The sequence below is a fragment of the Marmota marmota genome, unplaced genomic scaffold, assembly GCF_001458135.2.
Source record: "Marmota marmota marmota unplaced genomic scaffold, marMar, whole genome shotgun sequence".
Taxonomy (NCBI): Eukaryota; Metazoa; Chordata; class Mammalia; order Rodentia; family Sciuridae; genus Marmota; species Marmota marmota.
In genome coordinates, this window is record NW_026000093.1 from 25,042,141 (window position 1) to 25,054,487 (window position 12,347).

At 36.9% G+C, this 12,347-nt stretch overlaps 1 protein-coding gene across 1 annotated transcript in view; it reads left to right on the top strand.

Annotated features, from left to right (window-relative positions):
* The window catches only part of Crispld1 (cysteine rich secretory protein LCCL domain containing 1), a 44,949-nt gene that overhangs the window by 2,320 nt on the left and 30,282 nt on the right, over positions 1 to 12,347 (top strand). The gene's annotated exons all lie outside the window — the stretch shown is intronic.

A 12,347-nucleotide genomic window follows, 5' to 3' on the forward strand; every position in this document is an offset into this window, starting at 1 on the left:
TTAACAAGTTTGGGAAACTAAATTACTTCTGTATTAGTTTACTCTCCATATTTAGAAAACGTCAAATATTCATGATATTACTTCCATGAATTAGCTATGCACTAGCAAAGCCTGATAGTAAATAGTAGTTGGTGACACCAAAGATTCTTTAAAGAACATTAGAAATAATATTTCTCCTTTGCATACATTGCAGGGTGTGGTTATTTTTAATGCATTCGGGTTTTTCCTTTTTTCTACATTTACATTAGTTGTCTTGGGTATTCTTCATTTAGATAACTTTCAAGAAATATAGAAGTCTAAATTTCCATTACCCATTAGAAAATATTGCATTATATTGTTTTGATTTTTACTGGACAAAATATTTTACCCCAAAGAAGGTAGGTAGTACTCAAGAGAACTTGAGAATTGGGGGCCAGGAGTCAGGCTGTGTGGATTTAAATTTTGGCACTGACCCCCATTAGTTGTATGATGTGGGGCAGTTTCTCTCTACTTCATTTCCTTATGTATAATGAATGCATGTACTAATCTTAGACAATTGTTGTGAGGATTAAATGAGATAGATAACCTGTGCAATGTTTAGCTCATTAACTGGTGTCTCACAAGATCTCAGTAAGATATGAGATCTTGCCATATACAACTAATTTTATTTCTTCCTCATATGTTTAAAAATATCATCTAAAGAAATCATTAAACTCTTCTCAAAATTCAGTGCAGGATATAACATCTCGAATGTTTCCTATTTCTGCTTCTTGTGTATCTTAAAGTGTGTGTCCATAGTGAAAGACAGCATGACTTCTTCATCTACCAACCTTCAACCAGGCTCCCAATTAGGGAGTCTTTCCAAGTAGGCCACTCTATGCTTATTCCGTGTGGCTAGGTATTCAGTAGCTTTTTCTTTAAAATAAAGAAGAACTTGGGAGTTCAAACCCACAAAAGGAAATCTGAAAATATTTGTGTGTGATTTAAGAAATTTATGTAAATCAGGAAAGAACAGTTCTGTGATTCCTTTTCATGTCTGACTTCCAAAAAAAATAACTGTCTATTGTATGATGTCTGGTCTGGGATGTTTATATGGGTTTCTTTTTAGTTTCATTGGTTTCATTCTGTCCTTGAAATGTAGATTCAGAAACCAGCCAGGGTTTATGTTGTGTTGCCCTTAGATACTATTAGCACTGGAACTGTGTCTTGGCCTTTAACCAGGTTTCAGAGGAGTTCAGTGCTTCACTGTAATACTGGAATACAGGATTTTTAGAATCCACATTCAGGGGGAAGTTTAAAAAATATTACTTGTTGGAAATACTATTGATTTATGTATTTTATGATAGTATAAGTACAGATATGGATCAATATTGTAAAATACAATTGATTCAAATTGTTATTGAGAATGTATTTATTCTGAGAAAAATACTATTAAAAATTGTCCAAAGAGCTGTTTTCATAAAATCTGCCATGTCCTATGATAGATGCCACCACTTTTGGCCATGTATACCATGTATGTCATTTCTTATTCCATGTTTGAATAACCAGTTACCTTATTTACAATTAGTGCTTATTTTAGTGCCAGGGTAGCCAAGCCACATCTGCACGTATTGGCATCACATCCCCACCCTACTCTTATCCTCATTTAACTTGGAGGGTTAAACATTGACTCTGGAAAGCTGCATCTTCCCTTGCAAAACTTACAGGTTGAGAAGAAGGAATAGAAATACCTGAAACTTTTCTAGTAAGCCAGAACACAACATCCTTTGTTTATGGACAATACCAGGGCAGCACAGAGTGGTGGAATGTTCTAACTGTGAGTTAGAATGATGAGCTGTTTGGTGTTTCGTGAAGGTGGTCAGCACCACGAATTCTATAAGAGATTGGAGGGCATATGTCAACGAGAAGAAGAGGATCAGACACATGCAGGAGGCAAGGATTGTCAGTCTGATTATCAGGAACTAGAAGCACATCGAGCTGATGAAATCACACACATGTGGCAGAGTCAGGAAGGGGAGAAATGAGTTATTGATGACAGGAACCAGTAATCCTGAAGAGAGATTTTCTATATTTAATTTAGGGCACATTGAGAAATGGAATCCTTTTAGTCATCAAAGGAAACTCTTGCTGAAGACGCAATGGATTTTAAAGGAAAAAATACTGGCTTTGGAACTAAATAGGGTCATATTTTTTCTCTGCTGATTGCTGGTATTAACTCTGATGGTTGGTAACCATTATGGATATTATTTCTTTCATTGGTAAAATCCGTGAAAAAATATAAAGCCCACAGGTTGCCGTGAGAGGACACATTGAAGTCTGTTGAACAGGTTTGCTTTCTTCAAGCCTTTCGGTCCATGAGCTGTGGGACCTCATCATTTGGCTTATACATTCCTATGTCCTTGTTTCCTGCTCATCCTTAAAATTTGTTTCCCAGAATTTTGCTTTTTGTCCTTCTTACTTCTACAGTGCCTTTTCTCCATGACTTTAAATACACTCTGATATTCATGGCTTCATGTTCCATCTCTCCATCTGAGCGCTCTCTTTGTGCACATCTTTCTCATACTTCTTCCTGTCCCTTGCATGATCTCTGTGTGATATTCTTCCACAGGGATTTCAAGCAAAGGATGTCTGAAAAGGAAACTAACTACCTTTTCCTTCACTCTCATTTGCCCACCTGCATTCCTTCCTGTCATCTTTCTAAGTGAATATCACTGATGTCTGTCTGCTCAGTCCCAAGAAACAAATGAACGAACAGGTAATTGGACACATCCTCAAGTCCTGCTATCCCTTTCCACACAAAAAACAAATACCAACTACTTGCCTAGTTCAGTAGAGTTTGTCTCAAGAATATTTCTGAATTTGTCTCAGAATCTCTTCTATTTTATCCTCTTGTATTTCATTTGCTCATTGCCTCATATCTACATGGGTAGTAGAGTTTTCCACCTGCCTACTATACCAATCTGTTTCTAATTTACTTCTGACTTAATCCACCCTCCTCCCTTTTAGGAAAACTGACATTTTCCTTAAACAAATATGTGCTGGTCACTCACCTATACTCTTGTCTTCTCCTAGCAAGCTCCTATTTATCCCTCAAGACTAAGTTGAAACATTCTTTCCTATGATGTTTTCTTTGGTGTATTGATTTCCTTATCCTGCTCCTAAAGCACTTCATTGTAGCCTGTTAATAGTATTTAAGTTTCATTGCAATAAAATATTTGCCTCTCTGTTTTCCTTTCCTAGAACATTAGGGATCATACCTTATTTATCTTTAGCATCCAATGCTTGGTGCATAGAAGAGGTATTCAGTAAGTGTTTGTTAATTGAATGCTCAGTAAATATGTGTTGAATGAAGGGATGGATAAAAGAACAGGTGAGATTATATGTGGGATAACTAAGGAGGTCAGGTAATAAGAATTAAATTTATTATTAAATAATTAAAGTTCTGGAAGAAAGAATATTACCAACACCAGAGACACTTAATGGAAAATAGAAACAACTTGAGAAGAAGGCATAAATACTTCAGATAATTCAGAACCCCTCACAATTTTTTTTTCAGATACTCAGGGGATGCTAAAAATTATCAAGTGTCCTGGAACTTAAATAGCAAAAAGTAGTAATGGGTATTTGTATCTTGTTAACACATTTTTTAACATGTGTTCTCTTAAAACATTATATAGATCAACTAAAATCTAAAACATTTACTATTGTACAAAGTGCAGCTATGTCTAGAATGTGCCTTAGCAATCAAGCGCTTGACCTAAAAACGACACACTGCCCAATTATATAAACCATTTCCCGCTATTACTGCTGTTTCCATGTCTTCCTGAGACCTGTTGGCAGCCATCTGGGAGGGTTGATGGCTGGATGTGTTTACTCTCATCTCAAATGTGGGTGAGGATATGGGCAGAAGCTTGGCAGGACTGCATTCCAAATGTGAACAAAATACCACTGAAGGCCTCTCCTTTTGCTAAGCAACCGGAGGCTGTGAACCCAGTGGTACTTTCAATGTGCAGTGTGTGATGAGGCAAACAGTGGCTTGGTTCCAGTGTGTCCCTTGCATTCTTTCTAAGGCCATGCTTAAAATTGGAAATTGGGTTTTTCCTTATGTGTTTCATAGCACATAATTCCAGAAACTTAACATGGGGAAACCTTGTTTTTTGAACAGGGTGATGCTAATCTGGGATGTACAAATGATGTGCAAAAATCTCTAGCTGTGGGTTGCTGTTTGCTCTCATAAATCTCTTATTTGCCCTCAGTAATATATATCTAAAATAAATGCAGATTAACACGTGATGGCTTTAGACTCATTGACCCATAGCTCAGTGTTTATACATTTCTTACTTTAAAATAGTATCCTCAGTTTATCATAATGAAAGTTTCATTGTAATTCTTGATTCCTAACGCAATAGTTTTCTGTGAATAGTGCTTCTCTGGTTATTTTCAAAATTTAAATATTTTTAACTTTATGCAGTACTTACATGCACTTAAAGGTACATGAAATTTCCTTTATGTTTCATAGAATATTATCATTATTTAAAGTAACTAAAATTTCTATATTCTAAATTTAAAATAGCTTTTTTTTTTTAATACCGAGGATTGAACTCAGGGTACTTGACCACTGAGCCACATCCCCAGACCTATTTTGTATTTCATTTAGAGATGGGTCTCACTGAGTTGCTTAGCACCTTGATTTTTGCTGAAGCTGACTTTGAACTCACCATCCTCCTGTCTGGGCCTCCTGAGCTGCTGGGATTACAGACATGTGCCACCATATCCAGACGAAATAGCTTCTTTGATTTTCCCAAAGTATTATTTCACTTCAGTAAGAATGCTTAGAAATAATAAAGTTATATTTTGATTTAAGTATCTTCATTTACAAAAATTTAAAGTACATGAAAATTGAATTTTAAAAAATGCATTGACACTTTAATTTTTTTTTTCTTTTGGAAATTGCACTGTACATAATATTGCTTGTAGAAATAAAGTGACCTTATAGCCCAGTTCTACTGAACTTTATAATAACTGTAGAGGAACTCCCTGGAGTTCTGGGAGTTACTAAATGTAAGCAACTGAAGTAGAGCTTTAGACAGGCAAGACATGGCATGGAGTTACAATGAAATAATCAGAGAAGAATGCCACAAAATTCTGCAATTGTAATAATATTAATTCTTTTGTTCAATATATGTTGGTGTTTACCATGCACTGTTTGGGGCTCAGCACTGAACACAGCAAGCATTATTCCTAGCAAGGAATAGATGTGAAGCCCCTGAGTGTCCAGACCTGGCAATGTGGCTGATAAAGCTGGGGAAGTGTAGAAAACGAGGTTGAAGAACTAGTTAGCAAGGAAAAATACAGGTTATTATAGAGATTCTCCCTTTTAGTGATTAAACAAAATTTTTTTTTTTGAGATTTGAATAGAGGAGGAGCTTATACTTACTCAGGACTGTTTTGATTTGTTGAAAATCATATTTAAGTGGTGAACAGAGGGGCAATAACGGGAAGAGAGACAGAGTGACTGCAATAATCACAGTGATGGTGGCTAGGAATGTGGTGGCAGCTGTGAAGGTGTTGAAAAGCAGCAAGAGTGTGAATGTAAACCTTTTTGTAATCATAACATTGATCCTGAAAAAATCAAGGAAGCCTTATTGCCAGATTATGCAATTGACTTTGCTGCTAGTAGGCTGGGATTTTCTGCATCTAGTACAAAATTAAATCTCTGATGCCTAGGCTTCAGGTTTTTGAAAACTGAGGGCATTATCCATTCTAGTTTAAATATTGATGGAGAAGTTTCTGGATCTGTCAACTTGTAGGGGCATCCAGAGTGGTTACAGAGATTCCAAACATCACCAGTTACTTGATACTCACGTTATCAGCACAATCCTAAAAATTTAGAGGTGGTAGAACTTACCTTGCCTTCTAACTTCCTTGAAAAAAGAAGTCTGCTGTTTTCCTAATTTATTTCCTCCCCAGTCCCTAAATCCAGCCATTTACCCTACTCTCTGCATAACAGAAGATGAGAACATTAGCGTGAGATTCAGAACAGAACAACATATTGTTAATGCTCTGCTAACTGTAATTTTTCAACTTAGTTTTAGAAAGGAAATTCAAGAGGGAACAGATCTCAAATTTACAGGCAGTTATATGAAAATGCAATTTCCTTGCATTTTTCTGTTATCTTTACTGAAGTCCTTCATGAAAAATTGAAAATATTTATTTGTAGCTATATATAATCACAGTTAAGAGGGATAGTTCAAGATCATTCATTCTTTGTTATCATTCGGGTTGTATTCTCTTAGATATTCCTTTTAGGAATTCATATAACCAAATAATTGCACATGATTTAAGCATCTATTGACTAGTCCTGTTGAATAGTAGGGGAGGGTTTCTCTGAGTTGTTGGCTTTTGAAATGAGAACTGAATTACAAGGAGTCAGCTAAGCAGAGATACACAGACTATTATTATAGGCAGAAGAAATATACTAAGCACAAGGTCTTTAAGTCATCTTTTGGAGCTTCATAAAGAAGGTCAATGTGATTGAATGTTCTTCAGTAACAGGGGAAGTGAAGATGAAAGAGATACACAAGCATGGGCCAGAGAACTTTTGGGTCTGGTTGGATTTTATTCCTAGTATGGTAAGCCACTGGACAGTTTCTTTTAAGGAACTGATGTAGCCTTATTGCCAGTGTCAATCTCTTTCAGCCTTTCACTGAGTTAGGAATCCATCACTATATTCTAGGTAAAAGATAGTGGTGACTTGGGCTAGGGTGAGACTGATAAAGATGGAGAGAGGTTTGTGCTTTCAGTGAATATTTGGTAATAATATTGCTGACTAGTTTTGTAAACAGTGAGGTATAAGAAAGAATATGGCATGTTCTGAGGTGTTTTTTTTTTTTTTTTTTTGTGTGTGTGTGTGTGTGTGTGGTGTGTGTGTGTGCTAAGGATTGAACCCAGAGCCTTATGCATACAAGGCAAGCATTCTGCCAATTGAGCTATCCCCCCAGCTCCTGTTCTGAGGTTTTTAAAAGCCCCTTGGTGAATAGTTGAAGCATTTGATGAGACAGGAGGAGAAACAGCAGGAGAAGGTGAAGGTGAAATCAGGAGTTTCATTTTGGCTAAGTTTAGTTTGAGGTTCTGAGCCATCCTCAGTTGCATTTTAAGGTCAGTGAAGAGATGAAAATAATTGAGATAAGAGTGTGGGGATCATATAGATATTGTTAGGAGCTATCTGAACTCAACTTGCCGAGCAACATCATTTAAGGAGAAGACTTATTTACAGGGGTCGACACCTTGGATTGAGCCCAGGGGCATGGTACTATGTAAAGACCCAGCAGAAAGGTGAAGCCAACAAAGAAGTTGAGAATAAGTGGCTGGCAAGCTTGGAGGGAAAGACAGAATAAGTTGGTGTCGCCCAAGCCAGGAGAGGAAAGATTGACAAAGGAGAGGTCACTTTTTTCAGTATTGCTGAAAAAGCTGTAAGATATGAAGATAAGTTAATTTTGTCAATATGGAGGCTGTTGGTAACCTTTTTATGGGATTTCAGGGGTGAAATGTGCCCAAAAGCCCTGATGAGGAGTAAGAAGAGATTAGAGGATATGCAAATGAAGTAACTTACCTACTCAAGATACCATTGCTGGGAAGGAAATTGGAGAAATGGGAGACTATAGCTATAGAGGCATATGGAAAAGCTTTGTTTTGATTTTTTGTGAACGTATTTATAGGTCAATGGAAACAAACAAGTTGAGAAAGTCCTTGGTGTGGGAGAGAGAAAATAGAACTACAAGTCAGTTCATTTATTCAAACAGCAAAGGCTGAGGCTGTTGACACAGAAGTAGGTCATTTGGTGTGTTTGATAAAGAAAAGGGAATTTTTATATGAATGCTTTTATTACTTCGGTGAACTACAAAGCAAAAGCATCAGCTGGGATTGAGTGGGAAGGAAAGAAGGGGGTTTAAAGATAGGACTATTATCACTATTATGAAATAGTGATTCTGGAGATTCTGGGTAAGGGTACTTATGGAGTCAGACGTATGGGAGGTGTTGAGATACTTCAAGTTCACTTTTCTCTCATTACTTTAAGTTCAGAAGTCTATTAGGTATGGGAGAAGTTTACTAGTATGTCATGATATTACCAAAAAAAAATTCAGAGATGGTAAATAGTGTTGCCTTTTCTATTTTGCCATTGTTCAGACCACTCTATCCAGGCACTACCCGTAGTGTCACTGCTTGACTAGGCAAGAAAGAGATAATTTAAGTCATCATAGGAGGGGATCTATTTTTAAAGTATCTGGATATTAGACAATACAGATCAGGACACACAGACCAGATAGTATATTTGAGGTTTACATTGAAAACTGAATGCTAAATATAGATATTTGTATAGGAACTCTAAAAATACCGTTGACCCAACTAAGTAACTTGCATTTATGGGTTATGAACTGGCCAAAGATAGGAACCTAACACTGTGATCTGGTGAATCTTACTGATTTTCTTTACTCTATACTGATTAATAGAATCAATAAGGTATTACTATGTCAACTACCTACATGTAGCTTATTGGGGGAAAGAAAACAGATAGCCTGTATTAGTGGCTCATCAACTTCAAAGGCAAAATATGAAAACCAACACAGTCTCTTTTGCATAAAGCAGTGCATGCTTTATATTTTACACATTTAACCAACACATATTTTGAAATCAGTTACCGGGATATTAAGGGTAGAAAGTATTTTTCATGAAAAACCAATGAGATATGGTTTGTGGGGTAGAAATAGGGGTACTTTATTCCATTTCCCTCAAATTTTAATGTGCATAGACTTCCCTGGGTTCTTGTTAAAATGCAGATATTGACCTAGTAGATCTAGGGGTGGATCTAATATCCGACATTCCTAACAAGGTTCCAGGTGATTATGGTAACTGCTGGGATCCCCATATGAAGTAGAAGGAAAGCTTTCTGCCTCCTGCAGGAAGCAAGGTTTAAAAGCAGACATGAATAGCTGACTCCAGAATTCAGTTTCTTCAATTTTCCCTCTCAATGATTTCTTTCTCCTTCTCTTTTTTTATAATATAGCAAGTGTAACAACTGATGCAGGAGAAGAGAAGCCCCTTTCCTACTCCTAAGTATTTAGACTTCAGAAATGAAGAGGCTTGGACAGCATGTCCACTATGTCGGCCTACTGTTGAGCTCCATCTGAGGAGTAGGAAATGCAACATCAAAATTAGGCAATGACCCTACTCTACTGGATAGTGAAAGAGCTGCCAGTGACAGGAGACATTTCAAAGGCATATGAGTGAGAAGAGAGGAAGGCGAATTTCAGAGAGGGCAGGTGTGGATGGAGTGGAAACTAGACCATAGGATAGTCAGCTACTAGGTGAGACCTGTCATGAACATGGAATTACTGTTATGAGCTCTCCCTTTTATGTTGCAAAGGGAGAGCTTGGCAAACCCTACATTAAAGAGCAGTCACCCAAAGACTGACATGATAATGCATTGGGGTGGCTCTTGAATGAAGATGGAGGAAGGACATCAGATCTTGTCTGTGAAGAAAAGACCAAGAGGTCTCTTATGCTGAGATTTTTGTGAACAAAGTGAGTAAAACCAAAACAATAAAAAGCAGTGCTATTACATGGGAACATCTCTGTACTCATTCTGTATGCCTTTGGAGTTTTTATGCTGATCAAGCTCATTCATCTCTGCAGATTCTTTCTCTTTAAGGGATTTCTACTTTTCCTCATAATCAGCTTTTGAATAAACCTTCCCTCCAGAGTCAGATGCTGCCTCCACCCCAGTTCTGGTTTCCATAACCTCCTAGACGTGCCTCTGCCTCTTCTCTATATGTCCCCCCTCCCCCGTGTCCTTGCATTCCTGTGTGGTTAGAGACTGTGCTGTAGTAATCTTTGTAATCCCCAGCTGAGCAGCTCACAGGTGCTCTAAGCTCAGTATTATGCTAGTTGGAAGGAGAAACAGTGTGATGAATGAATACAAAGATGACTAGATTTTTCAACAATTTAAAGTGGACTGAATGCAAAGGATTTGATTCTGTTTTGACAAGTTAGTTCCGTTAGAAAATTGCAAAGGCATTCTTCCCAGTGAAGTAGAGAGCTTATGTTTTACTTAATTTTCCATTTTTAAGTGCAGCAGTTTTTTGATTAGAGGGAAAAACTTCTTTAGTAAGCATGACGGGTTTTTAAATTCTCATGGATTTTGGTGATTTTTCAGAGCTACAATGAGTCACTGACATCTCTGTCATGTGATGTGGGGTGGTCAGAACCTCTCTGAAGGCAGGGAGGGGATCTTCCTGAAGGTAGAATGATCACAATGCCAAGGCTTTCCACTGAGAACTGTCTTCAACATATAAATCACCATGTAGTAAGAAGAAAACATTAGTATCTTTTAAACTGCATAAGCATAACAAATTCAGAACGAAGGAGTGGCCAGGGGAGGTATATTAGAAGAGGTATATTTTGAAATGGTATTTGGAAGAGGTTATAGTGATTATGTAGTAGGGTCTATAGTATAGAGCATTTGGATGGTGAGAACTTTATCTGTAGTTATTGGTAGGTAAATATGAGTGCAGCTTTGAAGGGGAGAGTGTGGCAGATGTGATCTGTGTGAACTGATCTGGGCCTCTATTTTGTAGATATTCAAGGGGATATTTTCCCAAATGATGGAGAATCTTGTTCTATTGAGTGATACTCATGGCAGACTTGAGCAACAGCATATCACTATTAATTTTTTTCTCTGCTTACCTGTAAAGAAACATTTCATTGGGAGTAGTTTGGCAGCATTTAGTTTGGTTTCTGAAAATCAATACAAATTATTTCAAAACTTTGGGTTTCTTCATATTTTAAAAATATTTGTCTTAGCATATATAGATACATATGCATGTATATATACAAACATGTATTTCTGTGTATGTGTGTGTATATACTTATAGATAGATAGATAGATGATAGATAGTATTGGTATCACCTAAACTCTTTTATTTAGTTTTTCTGTAGAGCACATGTTGTTGTATCATTTATTTCCTGAAGTTAGAAGCTTTAGAAGAAATGTAATTTGGGAATTTAATGTTAGCAAGGTCTCCAATTATTTGACTATTAAGAGATTCAAAGCAATGCTAGGAATAACTTACTCTAAACTTTAATTCATATTCTGTGATTATTCTTTCATTTGAACTTTAGATGGCAGTGATTATCCTGTGTTTAGATCATTCGAAACTTTGGATTTAGGGAGCTGAGGGCATAGCTTACAGCAGAGTACTTGCCTGGCATGCAAGAGGCCCCAAGTTTGATCCCCAACACTGATGAAAAAAATGGGTTTGAAATTCATCCTTGGTCATGTGAATATCAACAAGGTTCCAAATGGAAATTAAAAGTTCATATTAATTACAGCAGATTCTTAGAGTCTTGTGATTCTTAGAGTAATAGGAAGAAGAAAACATTTATTAAGATCTGGAATATGTCCAATAATATGTTAGATAGTTTGCTGATAAAAAATTTTGAGATCCTTTTATACTCAGATATTTGTTTCTCAGGAAAAAAATGATACATTAATATGTGCTCTACAGAAAAAAAATAAAATAAAGAGAGGTCTATAGGCAGAGTGTGGACTGGGTTAAGGTGAGAGACGTACAGGAGATGGTTGGATGTTCAGCCTTGAATGGTGGAGCCACAACTTAGTGGGACTGAAACCTGGAACTGGACTGTGTGAGAGAACACCATCACCATGGACAGGCAGAGAGGAGAGGACTCAGAAGGCATAATCAGTATTTAAATTGCCCTGATTTGTCATCTGTGTCTTCCATTGGCCAAAACCAACCAGAAGCCAGAGAGCCTGAGGGGACTCTAGGTAGTTGAGCCTTTTGAAATATAGTACATGACATCGGGGGCTGAGATAGCTGTATGGAGACAAATGAAGAATAACATAATGTTTATTTCTCAGGTTTTCAGATAAAGACTTTGGAAAGCTGTATGTGCATATTTGCCATCATGATAGTCATTGTTTTAAATGTCAGGAAGGGGATGCTGTAGGCATATTCCTCAGTAAAGTGAAGAATCTGATTGAAATGCTGTGGTTATTAAAATAGCTTTCAGCTTCTTGGCAGTCAAGAAAACAGAAGACCATAGAGTTTGCATGGCTTTCTATGGAAGCATAGCAACCTGTCATTCCTGAGGCAAGAATCATTGGAAAAAACACAGAATTCTCAATACAGTGAGAGAGGAAAAATGAATATCTGTCCACCAACTTTTTCTTTTACAAAATTTTCATGTTAATGTTTGTTTTTAAAGTAGGCATCTCTAAGTGCAGTAAATTAAAGCAAGTTTTAATTAGTTTCAAACCCTGTTACTATTATTTTGATCTTAAAATATAA